The sequence below is a fragment of the Papaver somniferum genome, chromosome 8 (genome assembly GCF_003573695.1).
Source record: "Papaver somniferum cultivar HN1 chromosome 8, ASM357369v1, whole genome shotgun sequence".
Lineage (NCBI taxonomy): Eukaryota > Viridiplantae > Streptophyta > Magnoliopsida > Ranunculales > Papaveraceae > Papaver > Papaver somniferum.
The window spans coordinates 75,357,230-75,382,167 of NC_039365.1; the positions used below are offsets into that span (position 1 = coordinate 75,357,230).

The window sequence follows — 24,938 nt, forward strand, 5'->3', positions numbered from 1 at the left end:
ACTTTGGGAGGTACTTTATTCATTTTAAGTGAACCTGTTAGTATTTTATTTGATACCGGAGCTACTCATTCTTTTATTTCTGCTAAGTTAGTTGGCATAATAAATATTTCCATGGTAGTGTGTGATTTTCCTCTATGTGTGCTAGCCCTACTAGTAGTATGGTAGAGTTGAGAAAAAAGGTTGATGTTTTTCCTATTATGATTGGAGATGTTGAGCATTTGGCGGATCTTTATGTGTAAGAGATGGTTCCTTACGATGTAATATTAGGAATGGATTGGTTATCTTCTAATTTTGTACAATTGGATTGTGCTGAAAGGTCAATCACTTTTGCAAAGCTGGGTCATCTAAGCTAGTGGCATACTACATCTCGAAGTCTGTTTGTAGAAGCTTTTCTTAGCCATACTGAGGGTGAAGTAGTAGATAATGAGTCTCTGTTGATTGCGAGTATACTTGTGGTGTCTGATTTTGAGGATTTGTTCCAAGAAGTTCCTGGGTTACCTCCAACTAGGCAAGTAGAGTTCTGCATTGAACTCCAATCAGGTACGACACCTATTTCTTGTGCTCCTTATAGAATGGCTCCAAAGGAAATGCAAGAATTAAAGTCTCAGATTGACCAGCTTTTAAGTCAAGGATTTGTTCGACGTAGTTCTTCACCATGGGGTGCTCATGTTTTATTTATGAAAAAGAAAGATGGTTCTTTACGATTGTGTGTTGACTATCGTGAACTGAACAAGGTCACGATAAGAAACAAGTATCCTTTACCTAGGATTAATGATCTATCTGACCAGTTGAAAGGGGATAATGGTTTTCGAAGATCAATTTGCAATCAGGCTATTATCAACTTATTGTTAGAGAGCAAGATATTTCTAAGACTGCATTCTGACTCGTTATGGTTGTTATGAGTTTCTGGTGATGCCTTTTGGGATTACGAATGCACCAGCGGTTTTTATGGATTTGATGAATCGAGTATTTAGAGATTTTCTTGATCGGTTTGTTATTGTTTTTATCGATGATATTCTTATGTACTCTAAGACTCGGGAATAACACGTGGAACACTTACGCTTAGTGTTGCATACTTTGAGAGAGCATCAGTTGTTTTCAAAGTTCTCGAAATGTGAGTTTTGGCAACAATCAGTTAAGTTTTTGGGGCAGGTGATATCTGAATCCGTAGTTTCTGTAGACCCTTCCAAGATTGAGGCAGTGTTGAGTTGGAAACAACCTACAACGGTTTCAGAGATTCGAAGTTTTCTTGGTTTAGCTGGATATTACCATTGTTTCATTAAGGATTTTTCTTGAATTTCGGGACCACTTACTAAGATAACTAAGAAAGGAGTATTGTTTGTTTGGTATTCTAAGTGTGAAGACGCTTTTCAGGAGCTTAAGACTAAGCTTACCTCGGCACCAGTTTTGACCTTACCTGAAGAAGAAAGGAGTTAGTGGTTTACACAGATGCCTCACTTCTCGGATTGGGATGTGTTTTGATGCAAGAAGGTAAGGTTATTGATTATGCTTCTAGGAAATTGCGTGTCCATGAGAAGAATTATCCAACCCATTACTTGGAGTTGGTAGCGATAGTTTTTGCTCTGAAGATGTGGCGACATTACTTATATGGCGAGAGATTTGAGTTTTTCACTGATCACAAGAGTCCCAAGTATTTGTTTTCCCAGAAGGATTTGAATATGAGACAACATCGATGGATGAAGCTCATCAATGATTACACTTTTGGCTTACAATATCACCCTGGTGCGGCGAATGTTGTAGCTGATGCCTTAAGTAGAAAACCAAGGGTTTTGTTAGCTTTCATGATGGCGGAAGAGTGGAAGATGTTAGAGACATTCGCTGAGTTTATCTTAGACGTCAAGAATCCTTCTACTTCTCAAGCATTTTTGGGAAATATTATGGTAAAACATGCACTTATTAGTCGTATTTTTCAGGCTCAATCCAAGGATGATTGGTGTTCGAAACTACTTAGATCTAGAGACTTAAGTGGAGATTTTTATGTAGGTATGGATGGTGGTGTTCGGCTTCGAGGTCGGTTATGTGTACCCATGGACGCTCAGTTGAGATGTGAGGTGTTTTATGGAGCTCATCGCAGTCGCTACACTATCCATCTGATAGACACATTTTTGTGTCCGATTTGTCTCGATTCTTTATATTGTTAGGGCTCATTTTTGTACTTATTATGGTGTTTTATTTATTTGTAGGTATTTTTGGCTTATAAACATTTTTGGAAAAAATTGGCTCAAAAAGTTGACGGAAAGCACCCGGAGGACACTTGTTATTCGGACCCCCGGCTTGGATTAGGGGCAACCCCAGGACACCCCTTAAGGCAGCTGCTAAAGGCACCCCTACTCTGGATAGGGGCTCCCTTTCTTCTTCACGGTTTCAAATCCAGAAAATTTGCGGGAAATATTTGGCAGTTTTGGCAATCGTGATTTGGAGGAGTTTGAGGTCGATTAAACCTCTGATTTTCATAGGATAGACTCCTTATGGGTCTAGGAATCTGATATGGGTGTTTAAATCGATTAGACTGGGCTCAATTGACGGATTTTTATCACAACAGAAAATATGGAAAGTTACGTGTGTGACCTGTTTTAGGGAATTCTAGAGAGATTAAAGTGTTGTAAACCTTCCCAAAGATTTGTATCTATCTAAGGAAGAGTTTAGAATAAAAAGGAAAGCTCAGAAACGCGTAGAAATTCTAAAACAAGAAATTGCCGCAACTTTGCCGTGAAGAGAAGGAAAGAGATTTTGGAAGATTTGGGAGAGATTTAATCGGTATTTTTGATATAAATAGATGGCTTGGGTCATATAGAAGGGGTGTCGAGAGTTTGGGAACCTAAGGAGAGCCAGAGAAGAAGAAATCAGAGCTTTACCAAACTCTGTTTCTGTTGTTGCTGCTGCTGAAGAGGAAGAACGTGAACAACATTGACGCACCGGAAACAGTCGCAGAACAGTGTCGTTTTTTAACAGCTGAAGAACATTAAGCTGTGCTGGACAGTCGTATTCTAGGGTCTTAAAATCAGCGACAAAGCAACGGTATTTACAACAGTTTTCTGTAACAGTTCCATTGTAACAGCTGTTTTGAAACACCAATACACTGTTGCAAACAGTCTGTGTTATTACTTTTCACTCTTTTAATCATCTTTTGAGTAACAAACACATATTTTGAGATCATGAATAATATGAGGAGCTAAACCCCATTGCTGAGGCGATAGAGGAAGCTATTTTTCCAACAAAAAGTGGTATATTCTATTTTATCTTTTTATTTGCAATAATTATATGATTATTTGCCTTGAACTATTATTGAATATGATTTTTATTTGAGTGATTGTGATCTATTTTGATGGAGTATGCTTAGTTTTAAGACTTTTGATGCTTCATACTTGGTATTTACAATTATTACTTTTGAAAATCTACTTGTTGCAATATTTTAGAATCAAATTAAACAAGAAAATTGCATAAATATAAGTATTTTTAATCACTTTGAACTTGGAAAATAGTGGAATCTTAGCCTCAGTGTTTCTTTTAGTATTGATATCATCTTTGATTGAGTTTGCTATAATTTTAGTGAGTTTTCTATTTTAATATTAGAATTTAAGTCTAATTAATATCCTTCACAAGTCTGAGAATCGAACCACTTTTACCACTATCTACAAATCACATCAATTTTTGGCGCCGCCGACGCGGACTTGTTTTTAGGGTTTTAGATTTTTTATTTTATTTTTTATTTTTTATTATTTTTGTCCTTTTTTATGTTTTTGGGTATTTATCTTGTGTCTACAGGTTCTGGATCATAAAGAAAATTGAGCCAAGGAGTTTGGTGATTTCATAAAGACTTGGAGCTAAAGATTAAAGCAAAAAGAACAGAAAAGAAGACAATTTTATTTTAGACAATTTTAGTTTAGGGTTTGTTTATTTTATTTAAAAAAAAAACTGTATTAGGGTTTATTATTTTTGTAATTTTTCTTTATTTTTTGGACTTTTGGACTTTGGGACATTTTTTTTTATTACCCTACGGAAGGGTACTTTAAATATAAACTGTTTGCAGAGAAGGAGGACAATTACGATATTGTCTCTGCACCTTGGGTTCGTACACTAGACATCGGAGTCAGTGGCCCGAGTCGACTACAACCGATTCATCCCCCGTCTGGAACGGGAGGTAAGATTCTAAACACTCGCGAATCCCCTGTCAGCGAGTTACTGGACTCCTTCGTATGCATATATGTTGAGGACTGAATACGGACATTTATTTTTCTAGTAAAGGGCAAGGCCTGGCCATACAAGATAAGGGTTCGGATTTCATCACCGTTCTCTTCTTGCCCGCTTTAGGAACACGTAACCTACGCGAACCTAAGCCTAAAATTTTGACTAGAACGAGACCGATAGGGTAACGAGCTTAACAGGAAAGTCATTCGAAAAATATTGGTTACTCTTTTAAGCATACTTCGAAGTTCTTGACGGTTTCTGTAAGTTGAATGCGTGACTGCGCCGCCTTGTAATACCGGTGAGGCCTTGGGTATCAAAGCTCCACCGAGCTTCCCTCGCCTCTATTCAACTTACGTTAACTCGGATTGATTCCAGAGGGGTTTGCTTAAATTGTAACGAATTCCCGTTCGAAGGATTAGAAGCTGGTCTAGAAACAATCTAAGTGGAGCCATCATGCTTTTTGTTTGCTAGAAATCAATAGGTTTGATTTGGTTGAGTCGGCCTTGATCTGTGTTTGCTTACCCTTCCAATTTAGAAAATTCTATTGTATGCCTGAACGTAAAAGAGACGCACTAGGTAGATTTGTTAAAGAGAAACCTAGTAGTTCGAAGCGTCTCGATTACCTTAATCTAGAAAGTCCGCTTTTGAAGAGTCTGTTTTTGAACGTTCTTTGACTGAGGAGAGAATCCTGTTGCTCCGATAGCGCCAGAAATGGCAACTTTGAAAGCTTTGTTGAATCCAACTAGGACTACCGTCCTTCGTGTATTAAGTTAGCTGAAACGGAGGCACCCTATGAACTGAAACCTGGGACCTTACAGATGCTCCCAATCTTTTTAGGGAAAGAAAATGAAAACCCTTATTACCATGTTAGGGATTTTGAGGAAATTTGTAGTACTCTAAGAATTAGAGGCTTAGATGATGATGCTTTGAAACTTAGGTTATTCCCATTTTCCCTGAAAGATAAGGCCAAGTCGTGGCTGTATAGTTTGGACTCCGAGTCAATTGAGACATATGAACAACTTACATCTGCCTTTTTCAATAAGTTTTTCCCTAGGCACAAAACATCGTCTATTAGGACGCAAATATGCACATTTTCACAACAAGAGGGAGAATCTTTATATAGGTATTTGGAAAGGTTCAATGATTTATTATCCCAGTGTCCTCATCATGGTTTAGAAAAGGTTAGGCTAGTTCAGATCCTTTATGAGGGTTTAGATTATTCCACAACGACCATGGTTGAGTCTCTATGCACTGGTGGATTTGAAAACCAAACTGTTGATGCGGCGATGGAATTTTTTAATGAAATCGCCGAAAAAACCCAGCAATGGGAAAATAGTAGGGCACCCCAGAAAACAATTCTTTTAAGTAGAGGAAACGTTAATAGGGTAGAAGGAGGCTATGAATCAGATGCCAAAATTGCTGCTATAGCAAAAAGGTTAGAAGCCTTAGAAGTGGGCCAGACTAGTGGTAGAGTGGAGCCTTTTTGGGAAGGCCAGAATATTGAAGAGCAGGCCAATGCTCTTTATAATAACACTAGATTTGATAACCGTCAAAAGATTGACCCATATTCAGAAACCTATAATCCTGGTTGGAGAAACCATCCGAACCTTTCGTGGTCTAAGGGCCAAAGTCAAGGTCAGTTTAGTAATTCTAATGCTCCCCCAGGTTTTGGCTATACTAAGAATCCTTCAGGACTAGCTCAGTTTCAGAATCAGTCAGATAAGAAAATCCTAAGTTTAGAGGAATCTCTCGCCTTGTTAACTCAGCAAACTGCAAAATTCCAGTTATCCGTAGAACAGAGTCTACAAGCTAGTAACAGGATAGGACAAGAAAATAGTCAGGCTATTTCCGAGTTAAAAACCCAGGTTGGTCTGATAAGTGATTCTTTGAGAGAAAAAGGTAAGTTTCCTAGTCAAACACAACCCAACCCTAGAGGAGTTCATGAATTAGGTGCAAAACCATCGAATCAATTGAATGCTGTTAGAACCCTTAGAAGTGGTAGAGTTGTAGACAATAAGGTAACCATGCCCGATAGTGAACATACTGTAGTTCACCCCTCAGGATCTCACCTCTCAGGACCAGTAGCTGAAGAGACTGATAAAGTTTCTGATGATGTGAATTCGGTTCCTGAAAGGTCTGATTTTAGGCCTAGAGCCCCATTTCCTCAGCTATTAGTACCAACAAAGAAGGAATCGAACTTTAATGACATAGTGGAGGTTTTTAAGCAAGTTACCATAAACCTTCCCTTATTAGATGCAATTAGGCAAATTCCTGCTTATGCCAAGTTCCTTAAGGATATGTGTACGCGAAAGCGAAAACTTAGCGTCCATAAGAAAGCCTTTTTAGCTAGTCACGTAAGTTCAATCATTCAGAACACCACAACTCCAAAGTACAAAGACCCAGGTTCTCCTACCATTGCTTGCACAATAGGTAACTTCCGGGTAGAAAAAGCTTTACTTGACTTAGGAGCCAGTGTGAACTTACTGCCATTCCATGTATACTTACAGCTAGGACTTGGTGAAATGAAACCTACTCAGATGACACTGCAGTTAGCTGATAGGTCTGTTAAAATCCCTCGAGGTGTTATCGAGGATGTTCTTATTGAGGTCGACAAGTTTATTTATCCAGTGGATTTCGTGGTCCTAGATACCCAACCTGTCCCTGACCCAGAGAACCAGATACCTGTGATTTTAGGTCGCCCATTTTTAGCTACGTCTAATGCGATCATTAACTGTCGAAATGGTGTGATGAGTTTATCTTTTGGTAATATGACTATGGAGATGAACATTTTTAATGTCAGTAAGCAACCTCATGAGCTAGATGACACATGTGTTGAGGAGGTGAACATGATAGAAGCCTTAGTTCAGGAGTCATTACCAAACATCTTGTCTGAAGACCCATTAGAAAGTTGTCTATCCCATTTTGGTTTAGATTTTGACGACGATAGCACTATTGAACAGGTGAATGCTCTATTAGATTCTACCCCTGTGTTAGACACTGATAGATGGAAAGCTAGGTTCGAACCGTTACCAGTTTCTGAGACTACCCTAATTCCTTCTTTAGAAGAGCCCCCAAAGTTGGACCTTAAACCACTACCCGATACTCTAAAGTATGTGTTTTTAGGCCCATCTGAGACTTTACCTGTGATTGTAGCTTCCAATTTGGATAGTGATCAGGAAAGTAGGCTAGTAAATGTACTTCAAGACAATAAGGAAGCTTTAGGGTGGACTATAGCAGACATTAAGGGTATAAGTCCTACTGTGTGTATGCATCAGATTCATTTAGAGGAAGACTCCAAACCTTCTAGGGAGATGCAACGTCGACTGAACCCTAACATGAAAGAGGTAGTTCGAAAAGAGGTGCTTAAGTTGTTAGATGCGGGTATTATTTACCCAATTTCAGACAGTAAGTGGGTCAGCCCTGTTCAGGTTGTCCCCAAGAAATCAGGTATCACTGTAGTCCAGAATGATAATAATGAATTAATCCCAACCCGAGTGACCACGGGATGGCGTGTGTGTATTGACTATAGGAAATTGAACAAGGTCACAAGGAAGGATCACTTTCCCCTTCCTTTTATCGACCAAATGCTAGAGCGATTAGCTGGACATAGTCACTATTGCTTCTTAGATGGCTACTCCGGTTATAATCAGATCGTTATTGCCCCAGAAGACCAAGAGAAAACCACTTTTACCTGTCCCTTTGGTACCTTTGCGTATAGACGCATGCCTTTCGGGCTATGTAATGCCCCTGCAACTTTTCAGCGTTGTATGATGAGCATATTTTCTGATATGGTAGAACGGTTCTTAGAGGTCTTTATGGATGATTTTTCAGTGTTTGGTTCATCTTTCGATGAGTGCTTGCATCATTTGACATTAGTGTTGACTAGGTGTAAGGAAAAAAATTTAGTGCTTAATTGGGAAAAATGCCATTTCATGGTTAAATCAGGAATTGTTAGGGCACATCGTCTCTTCAAAGGGTATAGAGGTAGACAAAGCCAAAGTTGACCTTATTAAGACTTTACAGGTCCCAAAAACCGTAAAAGATATTAGGTCATTCCTAGGGCATGCAGGTTTTTACCGTCGATTCATTAAGGATTTTAGCTTGATTTCTAGACCTCTTTGCAATTTGCTTGCAAAAGATGTTAAGTTTGTCTTTGATGATGCTTGTTTAGAGGCTTTTGAGAAGCTTAAAACTTTACTCACTACTGCCCCGATAGTCCAGGCACCTAACTGGAACCTACCCTTTGAGATTATGTGTGATTCTTCAGATTATGCTATAGGCGTCGTTTTAGGACAACGAGAAAACAAATTACTTCATGTGATTTATTATGCTAGCAAAACTCTGAATGATGCCCAAATGAACTACACAACTACCGAGAAGGAACTTTTAGCCATCGTGTTTGCCTTGGATAAGTTTAGGTCCTACCTATTAGGTTCTAAGATCATAATCTATACAGATCATGCTGCTTTGAAATACCTTTTATCTAAGAAGGATACCAAACCTAGATTGATTAGATGGATCCTATTGTTACAGGAATTTTCCCCAGACATTAGAGACAAAAAGGGTGCAGAAAATGTAGTAGCAGACCACTTGTCTAGGCTAGTTGTTAGTTCCCCTAGTGATTCCCTTCCTATAAGGGATAGCTTTCCTGATGAACAATTGTTCTCTGTTTCCCAATCACCTTGGTATGCAAATATAGTGAATTATCTTGTTACTGGTCGAACCCCTCAACATTGGGGTAAGCAAGATCGTTCTAGGTTTTTAGCCGAGGTTAAGCATTTCTTTTGGGACGATCCTTATCTTTTAAGTATTGTCCGGACCAGATTATTAGGAGATGTGTATCTGAGAGTGACCAGTCTAGTATTATCTCCTTTTGTCATGAACATGCATGTGGGGGTCATTTTAGTGCTAAGAAGACTGCTGCTAAGATTTTGCAGTGTGGATTTTACTGGCCTTCGTTGTTTAAAGATTCCCATAGTCATTGTGTTTCTTGTGAGCGTTGCCAGAAGTTAGGAACCATTTCCCGTAGAAATATGATGCCTTTGAACCCTATTTTAGTGATTGAGTTCTTTGATGTGTGGGGCATTGATTTTATGGGTCCATTTCCTATTTCGTTTGGTTATCTTTACATACTTGTCGCTGTAGACTATGTGTCTAAGTGGGTTGAGGCGGTTCCGTGTAAAACGAATGACCACAGGGTCGTAGTCCAGTTTTTGAAAGAGAATATACTTACACGTTTTGGTACGCCGTGAGCTATAATTAGTGATGGAGGTTCACACTTTTGTAATAGACCGTTTGCTCTTTTAATGAAACAATACGGTATTACCCATAAAGTAGCAACCCCATATCACCCTCAGACTAGTGGTCAGGTAGAGGTTTCCAATAGGGAAATTAAACGTATTCTAGAGAAAACAGTTAATCCAAATAGGAAAGACTGGTCTTCGAGGCTTACTGATGCCTTATGGGATTACCGTACTGTGTTTAAGACACCCATTGGAATGTCACCTTATCGTTTAGTGTTTGGCAAGGCATGTCACCTACCTGTTGAGTTAGAGCATCGATCCTATTGGGCTATTAAGAACTTAAACTTTTCACTTGACAAGGCAGGAGCTCAAAGAAATCTCCAGCTCAATGAGTTGGACGAGATTCGTAGAGATGCATACGATAGTGCTAAGGAGTATAAGAACAAAATGAAACTTGTGCATGATAGGAATATTTTACGAAAGTCATTTTCTCCAGGTCAAAAAGTTCTTCTGTATGACACTCGTTTGCATCTATTCCCCGGGAAGTTGCGCTCTCGGTGGACCGGTCCTTTTGTGGTCCGTACTGTTTTTCCTCATGGCATTGTTGAGATTGAGACACCAGATGGTAGTAGTTCTTCGAAGGTTAATGGTCAGCGATTGAAGCCATTTTTAGAGCCTTTTCCTACAGGTGATGTTGAGGAGGTCCCTCTGGAGGACCCTGTTTACCTTAATTGACCATCGAGGCGATTTTGTATGTTGTATAATATTTTTGTAGGTTTTTGGTTACTCTTCACCCAGGTACTATCTTTCCGACTTCTCTCTTTACTATTTCCTCATGTTACTTATATTTTTGGTATTGTTCTTTAATTAGAAACATTGAGGACAATGTTAGATTTAAGTTTGGGGGTGGGGTAGAACTTTTTGTTACCTTTTCGTTGTAATAAATAAACTCCAAATCCTAGAAATTTATCTCTATTAAGGATGGCACTAACCAATCTAAGTGGATGGAAGCATTTTGGTTGTAGGAGTTGAGGAACCAATCTGACTAGATGGCAACATCTAAAGAGTCTATTCATAAAATCTTGTTACCTTTTCGTTGCAATAAATAAACTCCAAAGCCTAGAAATTTATCCCTATTAAGGATGGCACTAACCAATCTAATTGGATGGAAGCATTTTGGTTGTAGGAGTTGAGGAACCAATCTGACTAGATGACAACATCTAAAGAGTCTATTCATAAAAGCACAGAGCTCAGGTGTTAGAAATAACATGATAGTTTCACCATATCTCGTTGAGTCCTTTTCACTTCTGTTTTTATTTTGTTTTGTTTTTAAACTATGTTTCTCTAAGTGATTAGGTGGGGTTCACGATTCAAGTTGTTACCAATGTTAGGGTGAATTAGAGTGATTGAGACACAAAAAAAAAAAGAGACCAGACCATCAGACCAACTGGAATAAATTCAATAAAGTCGACCACTGGAACCCTTGTATATGCCAGTTGTGTTGACCTAGAGTTAGGATTATCGACCACTGGTACCCTTGTATATGCCAGTGTGTTGATATTAGTCAGACCGGTATCTCAATCCATTAGGATAGATTCATTTTGGCGGAGGCCTTCAGAAAGATATGAGAAACACCGTTCACCTAGTAAACATCAAAAACATCTATGTTTTTCTATACCCATCTTCTTGATCTATCCATGTGATTAGTTTCGACTCTGAATATTGATGTCCATAGTGCAACTATCTGAGTAGAGCTCTGTCACTTATATATGAATTTTAGTATGCTTGAGTGCAAACTCGTGTACAACAATTGGAATTTCGCATCAGGGTACTTCCTCCTGTAATCAATAAGTATGCCAACTAAGGAGATTCTTTAGTGCCTTCCAAGGTTCTGTGTAGATAGCTAGGGTATGGAGTATAAAGGTTTTGTGGGTATACCTCTTGTAATCCCTCCGGAGACAACACTCCGCCACTAGGGACACCTAGGGGTTTAAAGGCTTATTACATACGCTAAATGCAATCGACGATGCCTGCGACAGTGAGTTAGGATTTTATTTCTATTTTATTTTTGCTCGAGGACTAGCAAATAATAGGTTTGGGGGTATTTGATAGACACATTTTTGTGTCTGAATTGTCTCGATTCTATATATGTTAGGGCTCATTTTTGTACTTATTATGGTGTTTTATTTATTTGTAGGTATTTTTGGCTAATAAACATTTTTGGAAAAAATTGGCTCGAAAAGTTGACGGAAAGCACACGGAGGACACTTTCTATTCGGACCCCAGGCTTGGATAAGGGGCAACCCTAGGACACCCCTTAAGGCAGCTGCTAAAGGAACCCTTACTCTGGATAGGGGGCGCCCTTTCTTCTTCACGGTTTCAAATACAGAAAATTGGCGGGAAATATTTGGCAGTTTTGGAAATCGTGATTTGGAGGAGTTTGAGGTCAATTAAACCTCTGATTTTCATAGGATAGACTCCTTATGGGTCTAGGAATCTGATATGGGTGTTTAAATCGATTATACTGGGCTCAATTGACTGATTTTTATCACAACAGAAAATATGGAAAGTCACGTGTGTGACCTGTTTTAGGGAATTTTAGAGAGATTAAAGTGATGTAAACCTTCCCAAAGATTTGTATCTATCTAAGGAGAGTTTAGAATAAAAAGGAAAGCTCAGAAACGCGTAGAAATTCTAAAACAAGAAATTACCGCAACTTTTCCGTGAAGAGAAAGAAAGAGATTTTGAAAGATTTGGGAGAGATTTAATCAGTATTTTTGATATAAATAGATGGATTGGGTCATATAGAAGGGGTGTCGAGAGTTTGGGAACCTAAGGAGAGCCAGAGAGGAAGAAATCAGAGCTCTACCAAACTCTGCTTCTGCTGCTGCTGCTGTTGCTGAAGAGGAAGAACATGAAGAACATTGACGCACGGGAAACAGTCGCAGAACAGTGTCGTTTTTTAACAGCTGAAGAACATTAAGCTGTGCAGGACAGTCGTATTCTAGGGTCTTAAAATCAGCGACAAAGCAACAGTATTTACAACAGTTTTCTGTAACAGTTCCATTGTAACAGCTGTTTTGAAACACCAATACACTGTTGCAAACAGTCTGTGTTATTACTTTTCACTCTTTTAATCATCTTTTGAGTAACAAACACATATTTTGAGATCATGAATAATATGAGGAGCTAAACCCCATTGCTGAGGCGATAGAGGAAGCTATTTTTCCAACAAAAAGTGGTATATTCTATTTTATCTTTTTATTTCCAATAAATATATGATTATTTGCCTTGAACTATTATTGAATATGATTTTTATTTGAGTGATTGTGATCTATTTTGTTGGAGTATGCTTAGTTTTAAGACTTTTGATGCTTCATACTTGGTATTTACAATTACTACTTTTGAAAATCTACTTGTTGCAATATTTTAGAATCAAACTAAACGAGAAAATTGCATAAATATAAGTATTGGTTTAATCACTTTGAACTTGGAAAATAGTGGAATCTTAGCCTCAGTGTTTCTTTTAGTATTGATATCATCTTTGATTGAGTTTGCTATAATTTTTAGTGAGTTTTCTATTTTAATATTAGAATTTAAGTCTAATTAATATCCTTCACAAGTCTGAGAATCGAACCACTTTTACCACTATCTACAAATCACATCACCATCCCGGAGCTACAAAAATGTATAAGGATTTGCTTAGACAGTTTTGGTGGAAAAGTATGAAGCGAGAGATTGCAGAACACGTTTCTAAATTCCGAACTTGTCAGCAAGTTAAGATTGAACATCAAAAGCCAGACGGAGAATTACAATCACTTCCAATACCGGAATGGAAATGGGATTATATATCCATGGATTTTATAGTTGGACTACCAAGATCAAAGAGAGGACATGACTCTATTTGGGTAATAATGGATCAGTTGACTAAGTCGGCACACTTCTTACTAGTGCATACTACCTATAGTGTAGACAGATTATGCAAGCTCTATGTAGAAAAGATTGTGGTATTGCATGGAGTGCCAGTCTCAATTGTTTTTGATAGGGGTGCTCAATTCACTTCCAAATTTTGGGGAGGATTTCAACAAGCTATGAGTTCATAGTTGGATTTGAGTACTTCATTTCATCTTCAGACTGATGGTCAGACAAAGAGAGTTAATCAAACATTGGAGGATATGCTTCGGGCGTGTGTGCTAGATTTCCAAGGAAACTGGGACGAATACTTACTGTGGGAAGAATTTTCCTACAATAATAGTTATCATTCAAGCATCGGTATGGCTCTTTTTGAAGATATTTATGGAAGACCTTGTCGTTCACCAGTGTGTTGGGTAGAAGTAGGTGAAAAGAGATTTTGGGGTCCTGATTTGGTTCAGCTTACTACGTATAAGATCCTAGTGGTTAAGGATTGTCTTCGTAAAGCTCAGAGTAGACAGAAAAGTTATGCAGATAGGAAGCATCGACCATTACCACTTCAAGTCGGGGATGATGTATTACTCAAGGTGTCTTCTATGAAACGAGTAATGAGGTTTGGGAAGAAGGGTAAACTGGCTCGCAGGTTCATTGGACATTTTCCTATAACTAAGAAGATTAGAAACGTGGCATTCCAGTTAGAGTTACCACCGTAGTTGGCTAGAGTACACAACGTATTTCATGTTTCAATGCTACGTAGACACTTAAGAGATGAGGAGAGAGCTCATCAAGCAGACCTTAGTGAGTCGGTTGTGCAACCGGATGCCACCTATGAAGATAAGGGTATTCGTATTTTAGAACGACAAGTTAGGCAACTACGATCATGAACAATTTCATTTTTCAAGGTGCAATGGAATCCACTAGACGAGTGAGAGGATTCTTGGGAACGTGAGGATGTTATTCGTCGTTCTCATCCGCATATTTTCAATAACGAGGTAATTTTGATTCCGGGGACGGAATCCCTTTTCTAGTGGGGTAGATTGTAATATTCAAATTTTTAGCAACGTAATTATATATATGTAATTAGGTTTAGATGCAAGGGAGGCCCTTCGTGAACCTAGTATTTTATTTAGTATTATCCTAAGTGATTATGTAGTTTAGGTCTTTGACCTCTTCCTCCCACTTCCTGATCGTTTGGGAAGTTTAATATTTATCGAATAAAATATCAAGAATTGAAACATAAGAAATACAGACGCCGTACTTGTACGTGAGATTGATAGATTTGGAGTGAATAGAGGTACCAAGTAATAAGCGAGGAATAAATTATAAATCTGGTATGTTTTAATCATTATGGTAAATATAATCAAGTTCCTTTTGTTTTTAAGAGAGTTTTGTTGTTTGGATTTCTTAAGACTTGATCACTGAAATCTAATCGGAAAAAGTGGAAGGGGATTTGTTAGTGCAAGATTGAGGCAAGTTTAATTCAGTCTCTTAGTTTCGGATTAATGTAGAAGTGGCAATTGGATATTTCGTAAACTCTATATACTCATGCTTGATTTTTAGATTAGGCAGTTGCTTGTGATTTAATTGAAATGATAATGTTATCGTGGTTATAGATGAGTTAGGTATGGAAAATAGTTAAATTTAGATTTTGTTAGATGCCAATCATGTTGCTTGCTAAGAGGTTAGGGAGTTGTGTACTTAATATAGGTGTAAAATTTGATTTCTTAACGTGTGTGACTATGGGTACTAATTGGATTTTCCACTAGAATCTGGTTACAAGTTTCCGATCTAGCTGTACGAATAGTCAATGGGAAATTATTTTCTTGTGTAAGTTGCTTGTTTGTTAGGATGTGTTGGTCATCGGGTTAATGGTAGCAGTGTTAGTGGTGCGAGTACATCACGGTGACCTTTGTGGATATTACTAGTTATATACTAAACCCCATAAATCACGAGGTTAACATCAAGTGCCTAAATTAAGCGATGTAATGGTGAGCACTAATAGCTAGTACTGTTAGTTGATTGTTTGAGTGTTGAGCCAAAGTGGAGGTTAGTGGTTGTGTGGTTAATTTGGATTCTTTATACCTCTAGATAGATGTTGGACCCAAATGTAAGCGCATAAATAGTACTGGATGTGATGAAGATTTTAGTTTTGAGTAGGGTGATGAGTTTATGTACGTCATAATAATAACGTTGAAAGGGTAATGATGCACTGTACGTAGGTCTTGATATTAATGCCTAGTGAAACATTTGACTGGAGTTTGGGAGTATCATCTTGATTACTAGAGAAGATTATGGCATCTCCAATGATAACAAAATTAGTGAATGGTTGTTTAATGGATAAATAGTGTCTGTCTTGTATGCCAGGCTGTAAAAAGGCAATTCTAACGAGTTTTGCTAGCATGAGATGGAGATGGGTTCGGAAATGGTAATCATGACCTTGTAGTGAGACCCTGGGGTAAACGGCTTTATGTAATCCTCTGGAATTCAGTAAGCTAATAACATTTCTAATAAGGAATGTGGCTTGGATGCGTACTACTTAGTACAACAGTATACACAAGTATAATTTGTGTGGTAGATGATAGACGCATTTATGTGTCTATTTTGTTCTCAATGTTCTGTATTGTTAGACTCGATTAAATACTTATTGTGTTATTTTATGTTTTTGTAGATGTTTTTGGAAAAATAAGCTCTTGCAGCGAAATTGGCTCGAAAAGTGGTGTTTTACACCCTAGGATAGAGTACTAAAGACACCCCAGAAATGCACCGGAGGAACCCAGAAAAATTACTAAAGGCACCCCAAGGGACATGTGTTATTCGGACTCCAGCAACAGATAAGGGGGAGACCACTGGATAAGGGGTGACCTTCTTCACAAATTCAAAAAAATATTTTGGCGGGGAAATATTTGCTCTTCATTGGCAGATTTTCTCGATTGCATTTGGACGTGATTTTGTGCGATTCAATCGCTGAAACTTTGTGGAAACATGTAATATATCATAACAGAGCTAGTATGGGTGATTGTTTTGACTGAATTTGGCTGGATAATCACGTGGAAGAAATCAGAGAAACACGGGTTTGAAAATGATATTCACGGATTTTCAGCAAGTTTGATGTGTGTTGCTCGTGTTTGGATGACACTTAGTCATTGAAGATGCGTGTAGAAGCTAAATAAGGGAGTATCAGAAGCTGTTTACGCGTGGAGAATCATTTCAGGGAAGAAAATATTCGGAAAATATTTTCTTTTAACACCGAGTAATGGAGGATCATGGAGAGTTAATGAGCGTGATTTCTTGTCGTTGTTGGGTATAAATAGGTTCCCTGGGTGTCCTAGAAGGGTGTCGAGAGTTTGGGGTCGAGAGGAGGTCCAGAGAAGCAGAAATCAAGAGTTGATGAAACTCTGTTTCTGCTGCTGCTGATGATGAAGAACACCAAGAACACGAAGAACAGACTCGCAAGGACAGTCGTTTATCAACAGTTTCTAAGACACACAGCCGTGGGTCGCAGTGCAGTCTAAACAGCAGCAGCACTTGTGTTTTATCGTTCATTCTGTGACGCTGTTTGTGCGTCGCAGATTACAGTTTTACACCATTTTATCCTTTTCTCTCCATTGTAAACACCATTTGAGTTATAAAAATATATTTTGAGCTTTTTTTCATCATGAGGAGCTAAACCCAACACTGGGATGACGGAGGAGGCTGAATTTCATCCTTGGGGTAATTTATTTTATTCTTTTTTATGACTTTTGCATTAATCTAAAATTGAAATACGATTTGAATTAATTGGTTGTTATTTAATTTGATGATGTATGCTTAGCTTAGTTGTTTTGATACATCATGCTTAGGACTTACAATCAATGTTTTAAGAATCTATCTTGGCAAAATCAGAGTCTATGTTAATTTTATTGAGTTTTAATTGTCAAAGAATATATGAATGAACCTTGTGTAGTGAATTCAGCCAAATCCTTAGTCCCAGTACCTCTCACCCATTGTTAATATTTTTGTATAAATATATTTATTAAATCTAAAAATTCCATTTCCTTCACAAGTCTGAAACGAATCCTATTTATTACAATCCCATCAAAAATCATTTTGGCGCCGCCGACGCGGATTTGTGCTTAGGTAGAATTTTTAGGGGTTTTATTTTATTTCATTTGTTCTTTTTACGTTCTTTGGGTGTGTCTTTATATTACAGGTTTGAAGTTGGATACTAAAGACTTGGAATCAAAGCTTAAAGCTAAAAGAGAAGGAAAAAGACAAAGCAAAAAAAAAGCGAAAGAAAAAATTAAAAAAAAAAAAAAGAGAGAGAATTTATTTATTTATTTATTTTTTAGAGACCTTCCGTTTTTGGTAATTATTATTATTTTATTTTATTATTTTATTTCTTTTCTTTTGCACTTTATTTGGACTTTGGACTTGGACAATTATTTTATTTTTTTTAAACCCTAAGTAAGGGTACATTAAATATAAAACTGTTTGCAGGGAAGGACGAAGATTAAAATATCGTCTCGGCCCCTCGGGTTCGCACATGACATAGGAGTCGTGGCCCGAGTCGACTTCAGCGATTCTGCGCCCGTCTGGTACGGGAGGTAAGCTTTTGAAACACCCGCGAATCCCCTGTCAGCGGGTTTATTGTATTCCTTAAGGTGAATATATGCTGAGGATTTGAATACGGTTCTTTTAATTTCCTAGTAAAGGGAAAGGCCTGGCCAAATTAAGGTAAGGACTCGGATTTCATCATTGTTTCCTTCTTGCCCGCTTTAGGAAAACGAAATCAAACGCGAACCTAAGCTTAAAAGTTTGACTAGAACGAGACCTATAGGGTAACGAGCTTAGTAGGAAAGTCGTTCGAAAAATATAGGTTACTCTTTTAGCATACTTCGAAGTTCATGATGGTTTCTGTGAGTTGAATGCGTGACTGCGCCGCCTTATGATAGCGGTGAGGCCTTGGGTATCAAAGCTCCACTGAGCTTCCCTCGCCTCAATTCAACTTACTTTGACTCGGATTGATTCCAGAGGGGTTTGCTTAAATTGTAACGAATTCCCTTTCGAAGGATTAGAAGCTGGTCTAGAAACAATCTAAGTGGAGCCATCATGCTTGTTGTTTGCTAGATTTTATAGGTTTGATTTGGTCGAGTCAGCCTTGTTTGTGATTGTGTAGAATTCCCTTGCAATTAAGAATGTCGAACTGGTATGATAGAAGCCAATACAATGATTATCGACCTGAATTTGAATATGGACATCATCCTTTTTATGACCATGTTGGGAATAGTGGTTGGGAACGCCATCCTTTGGAAGGATATGGGTCATACCCTGGTGATCCCAATTACTATCCATACATGCATCAGTCTTACGAGCAAGAAGATTATAGTACTAGTTCTTCGTCTCTAGAGGATACAATCAAACTATTGAAAAGTAGTCCTTTTTATGATTCCTCTGTTTCTATTCCTCCTTTAGAAGAGTCCCTCAGGGAGTTAGCTGAGTCGACGCGTAAGTTAGCTGAGATGAATAGTATAATTATAGACGAAAGAACTACAATAATGTGTGAACTTTCTATAGAGGAATCCCTCAAGATGATGGCTGAGACGAACGAAAAACTTGCTCGAAATAATCTTACTTTCCAATATAGTGTTTCCAATAATACCCTTAAAAATGAGGATAGTTATTTGCATAATCAAGATGACGAGGTTAGAATTGGTAACACTACTTGTTTTGATGAGGTTCGATCTTTTTCATGTTATTATGATGAGGATAGTGTTGATGGAGAATCATACTTATGTAGGAATAGTGATCAGGAAATGGTTACTCCAATTGAGCTTTACAATGATAATATTATTTCTAGTTCAAATCCAAATAATTTTAATAACTATTCACCTATTCAAAAGGACGAGGATTTGACTAGAGATACCCTCGTTTTAGAAGATGTAGTATTTCATGTTTACAAAGCCGATAATGATTTAGAGGAACGGGTTTATTCTGAGAATAATGTTTTATAGTCTAGCGATTTAGAAACAATAGTCTTAGACGAAGAAGATGAACTCGTAGAGATGAGTGAGGATGAACCTGACTTAGAAGAATCAATTGACCATTTCCAGGAATCTGATGACCTAGAAATTAGGGAAGTTGTGACTAGTCTTTCTAGAGACACAAAAAACTCTAAGTTTGGGGGTGATTATCGTTCTCCATGTGCTTTAACTCTTAGAAAGTTCCCTCGTGTAGGACTTGACATTTATGCCTCAACCATATTACAAGATTATCTTCATACATGTTTTCCCGAACCTAATGATGTCCATAGAGAAGCTCAGTTGTTAGAAACCCATCCTCTGGTTGATGTGGTTAACCCAGGATATGATACCAAGATTGACTTTGTTTTCCCACCAAAAACTTTTCTTCCAATTGTGGGAACATATGATTTTCAGATGCGTCGGATATTAAGTTTTGAGACTAAACCTAATTACTTTAGGATATTATGGTCGACACATTTTCTTAAGAATGACCATTATTATGGTCAACTTTGTGAGTCAAATCTAATTGACTTAGAGGATCCCCAATTATTCAGGTTGTTGTTATGTGCTTCTAAGTTCTTAGTTGAGTTTTTCCAGACTCTAATACCTGAACCGGATCTTAGATTTGAGGAAATTCAACCGATGAAAACCTTTTATTTATACCCTTTTATAGAGCCTGAACCACAACTAGATGTAGTTGTCTTAAGCAAGGGTATGTTCGGTATCTTCTTGGTCTGTTGCAGTTTCCTCTTATTGTGGGTAGCACTTTTTGATCCAGATGACCCACACTTATTCCGGCTACTACTATATGATTCTACATGGTGACTAATCCTTGCTTAGTCTGGCTGAAGACTTTAAACTTAGCACTTCTTGGGAGGTAACCCAATATTCATGCGACACGGTAATATCTTTCCTTATCTCTTTTGCTTCATTGGTAACAGTTTCTCCTTGTTCATGCTTTTAATTTCATCTTTAGAACATTGAGGACAGTGTTAGATTTAAGGTTTGGGGGTATAGGAGAAAGTTCTTAGTTGCAATAAATAAGTTCCAGAGACTAGAAATTTATGCTTATTAAGGTTGGCACTAACTAATCTAAGTGGATGGAAGCATTTTGGTTGTAGGAGTTGAGGAACCAATCTGATTAGATGGAAACATATAAAGAGTCTATTCATAAAAGCACAGAGCTCAGGTGTTAGAAAAATAAAACATGGTAGTCTCGCCATATCCTCGTGATGGAAACACCGAAAGAATCCTGATCACTTCTTTTTTTTTTTTTACCATTACTAGGGTGACATAGAATGACTGAGATGAAAAAAAAAAATTGAGACCAGACCACCAGACCAACCGGAATAAATACAATAAAGTCGACCACTGGTACCCTTGTATATGCCAGCTGAGTTGACCTAGAGTTAGGATTATCGACCACTGGTTCCCTTGTATTTTCCAGTGTGTTGATATTAGTCCAGACCAGTATCTCAGTCCATTAGGATAGGTTCACCTTAGTCAACATCATCCACATTTTTCTCTACATCCATCTTCTTAATCATCCATGTGATTGGTTGACTCCGGTTTATGATGTCCAGAAACTATCTGAGTAGAGCTCTGTCACTTTATATGAATTTTAGTATGCCTGAGTGCAAACTCGTGTACATCAATTGGAATTTCGCATCAGGGTACTTCCTCCTGTAGTCAATAAGTATGCCAACCAAGGAGATTCTTTAGTGACTTCCAAGGTTCTACATAGATAGCTAGGGTCTGGAGTAATGGTTTTGTGGGCACACCTCTGGTAAACCCTCCCGAGATTAACTCGGTTTTATTTATTTTTTATTAGTTTTGCTCGAGGACTAGCAAATAATAAGTTTGGGGGTATTTGATAGACGCATTTATGTGTCTATTTTGTTCTCAATATTTTGTATTGTTAGACTCGATTAAATACTTATTGTGTTATAATATGTTTTTGTAGATGTTTTTGGAAAAATAAGCTCTTGCGGCGAAATTGGCTCGAAAAGTGGTGTTTTACACCCTAGGATAGAGTACTAAATACACCCCAGAAATGCACCGGAGGAACCCAGAAAATTACTAAAGGCACCCCAAGGGACATGTGTTATTCGGACTCCAGCAACGGATAAGGGGGCGACCACTGGATAAGGGGGCGACCATTGGATAAGGGGTGACCTTCTTCACAAATTCAAAAAAAAAAATTGGCGGGAAAATATTTGCTCTTCACTGGCAGATTTTCTCGATTGCATTTGGACGTGATTTTGTGCGATTCAATCGCTGAAACTTTGTGGAAACATGTAATATATCATAACAGAGCTGGTATGGGTGATTGTTTCAACTGAATTTGGCTGGATAATCACGTGGAAGAAATCAGGGCAACACGGGTTTGAAAATGATATTCACGGATTTCCAGCAAGTTTGATGTGTGTTGCTCGTGTTTGGATGACACTTAGTCATTGAAGATGCGTGTAGAAGCTAAATAAGGGAGTATCAGAAGCTGTTTACGCCTGGAGAATCATTTCATGGAAGAAAATATTCGGAAAATATTTTCTTTTAACACCAAGTAATGGAGGATCATGGAGAGTTAATGAGCGTGATTTCTTGTCGTTGTTGGGTATAAATAGGTTCCCTGGGTGTCCTAGAAGGGTGTCGAGAGTTTGGGGTCGAGAGGAGGTCCAGAGAAGCAGAAATCAAGAGTTGATGAAACTTTGTTTCTGCTGTTGCTGATGATGAAGAACACCAAGAACAAGAAGAACAGACTCGCAAGGACAGTCGTTTATCAACAATGTCTAAGACGTGGAGCCGTGGGTCGCAGTGCAGTCTAAACAGCGCAGCACTTGTTTTATCGTTCATTCTGTGACGTTTTTTGTGCGTCGCAGATTACAGTTTTACACCATTTTCTCCTTTTCTCTCCACTGTAAACACCATTTGAGCTATAAAAATATATTTTGAGCGTGTTTTCATCATGAGGAGCTAAAACCCAACACTGGGACGACGGAGGAGGCTAAATTTCATCCTTGGGGTAATTTATTTTATTCTTTTTTATGACTTTTGCATTAATCTAAAATTGAAATATGATTTGAATTAATTGGTTTTTATTTAATTTGATGATGTATGCTTAGCTTAGTTGTTTTGATACATCATGCTTAGGACTTATAATCAATGTTTTAAGAATCTATCTTGGCAAAATCAGAGTCTATGTTAATTTTATTGAGTTTTAATTGTCAAAGAATATATGAATGAATCTTGTGTAGTGAATTCAGCCAAATCCTTAGTCCCAGTACCTCTCACCCATTGTTAATATTTTTGTATATATATTTTTATTAAATCTAAAAATTTCATTTCCTTCACAAGTCTGAAACGAATCCTATTTACTACAACCCCATCAAAAATCAGTAGACGTTGCACATGTATCCCGAACTCAAATACTGTGATTACGGATAGGTTCCGGTATCGCATTGAGATGTAGAATTTTTACTTGAAATGAGTTTTTTTTGCATAGACTGCAAATAAGTTTAGAACGGGAGACATAGATATTTAAAGGGTGATCTTTATTCTACTTGTAGTTAAATTGTATTTTCGTTGTGACATGCGGGCTTGCGATATATTTTGTGTACCATTTTTATATGTCTTTGCGACTCGGCGATTGAGTTAACTTGCTTGGAGTTTAACTCCTGTGGATTATATTTTTTTCAGATGTTGTTAGGGATCGTGAAGGAGTTTGATTGATTCCAGTATTGGCTCAGAAGATATCTAACTGAGGGTGGAGATCTACACTTCTTCTTTTATTTTTTCGTTATTTAATTGTGAGGCAGTGGGAATACTTTCTTTCAGGTAGACTTCATTACTATTTTCTTTTGTTAGTTCGACGTTATTTAAGGATGGGTTATATTGTCGAAGTCAAGAACACCATAATTACTCGACATCGTTATGTTTGTTAAGAAATAAAATTCCCTTATGCATATTTAATTATAATGGAACTGTGTTCCTAGTTTTTTGCGGGTTATGTACCCCTTTGCAGGAAATTGACGACGTACTTTCTATTTAATCATCATCAGGGATTATATGGAAAGTAGGGTTGTTACAAATAATTTTTATTTTAATCATTAATTTTCAATATTTTATCTTCAACGGGGTAGATGGTGGTGCTATATGTTTCAGATTGTTCTCATTTTTCGGTAGAACGAGCAGTGCTCTCACAACAACAACATACTCATATCCAAAGAGATTTTTCCACTTGCTGCATTTGTTCTAGGTCTGTTTCAAGAGCCTACTGGACATACCGTTCATATGTCAAGTATGATAAACCATGATTTGTACCACTAACTACCAGTTGATCTTAATGAGCACATAAAATTGTTGGCCCAACCCGCGGATGTGTCAAACTTTGTTGGATCTGATGAGGATTGGGAGGAAGATGGTGAAGAACCATTACATAAAGGTCAACAAGTTCTAGATGAAGCTCAAGATGGTAATGGTTATGATTATTATGTGCAAGTTCCTGGTGAATCTCAAGATGGTGATAGAAATGCAAGTGAATATGTTCATGAAAATTGATACGTGTAAAAGGATTATGTCGATCCCGATGAATATGAGACTAGTTATGAAGACATCAACAAAAAATAAAAAGATATTGAAATTATATTCGCTCATTCGATTATTATGTTTCAATAACACTTGTTTTTTTAGCCAATACTACACTAAAATTACCACACTTCACACATTGGACATTCCCGGAAATGTTTTCTAAATGCTTTAACTGTAGAAGTGTGGATTTGTATAGGGGTTACAATTAGGATTTGTGCATTCAATAATTTTGTGCGGACAATGTTACACAAGATGATCTACTCATACGAAATTGTGTCTCTTTAACTTCTTCAATTTTGATTTAAGTTTGAAGTTTTTAGCACATCTCTACTTCCTTTTCACCTTCTTTAACGTTCTCAACATCATCTAGCCACTGCGCTTCTTCACCACAGTTAGGATATTGAAATTACAAATAACTTTTCTTTTATTTTTGTGATTCAATTACTATTTTGATGCCAAGATAACCTAGTTGTGGAACACTAGAATATATTCAAGGGTATTGCATCAAACTATGATTATTGATATACACATTTTTGTGTCTGATTTTACTCAATTCTCTATAATTGTTAGTGGTCAATTTGGTGTTTATTGTGTTATTTTATGTTATTGTAGGTGTTTTTAGAGAAATAAAATTTTGTAGAAAAATTGGCTCGAAACATGGTATTTGAACCTCCAGGGAAAATTACTAAAGGCACCTCGGAAAAGGGTTAAAGGCACCCCAGATATGCGCTAAAGGCACCTGGAAGAGTTGATAAAGGCACCATGAAGAATTATTAAGGGCATCCCAAAATTACTATTTATACCCCAGTGCCTAAAGGAACCCCGCAGATGGATATGGGCGCCCCTTCTTCTTTATTTTAATCGAAAATTTTGGCGGGAAAATGTTAACAACAACGAAGTCTTCTGGAAATAGACTTGATGTGATTATCCGGTGTTTGGATTGCGACCATCATGTTTCGATAAAACAGGGGATGTAATTGATTTGTAA

At 37.6% G+C, this 24,938-nt stretch overlaps 2 pseudogenes; one reads left to right on the plus strand and one right to left on the minus strand.

Moving 5' to 3' along the window:
* The first annotated feature begins 912 nt into the window (after positions 1-912).
* On the plus strand, positions 913-23,920 carry LOC113305674 (annotated as a pseudogene).
* On the minus strand, positions 5,284-5,383 carry LOC113307177 (annotated as a pseudogene).
* Positions 23,921-24,938: the final 1,018 nt, after the last annotated feature.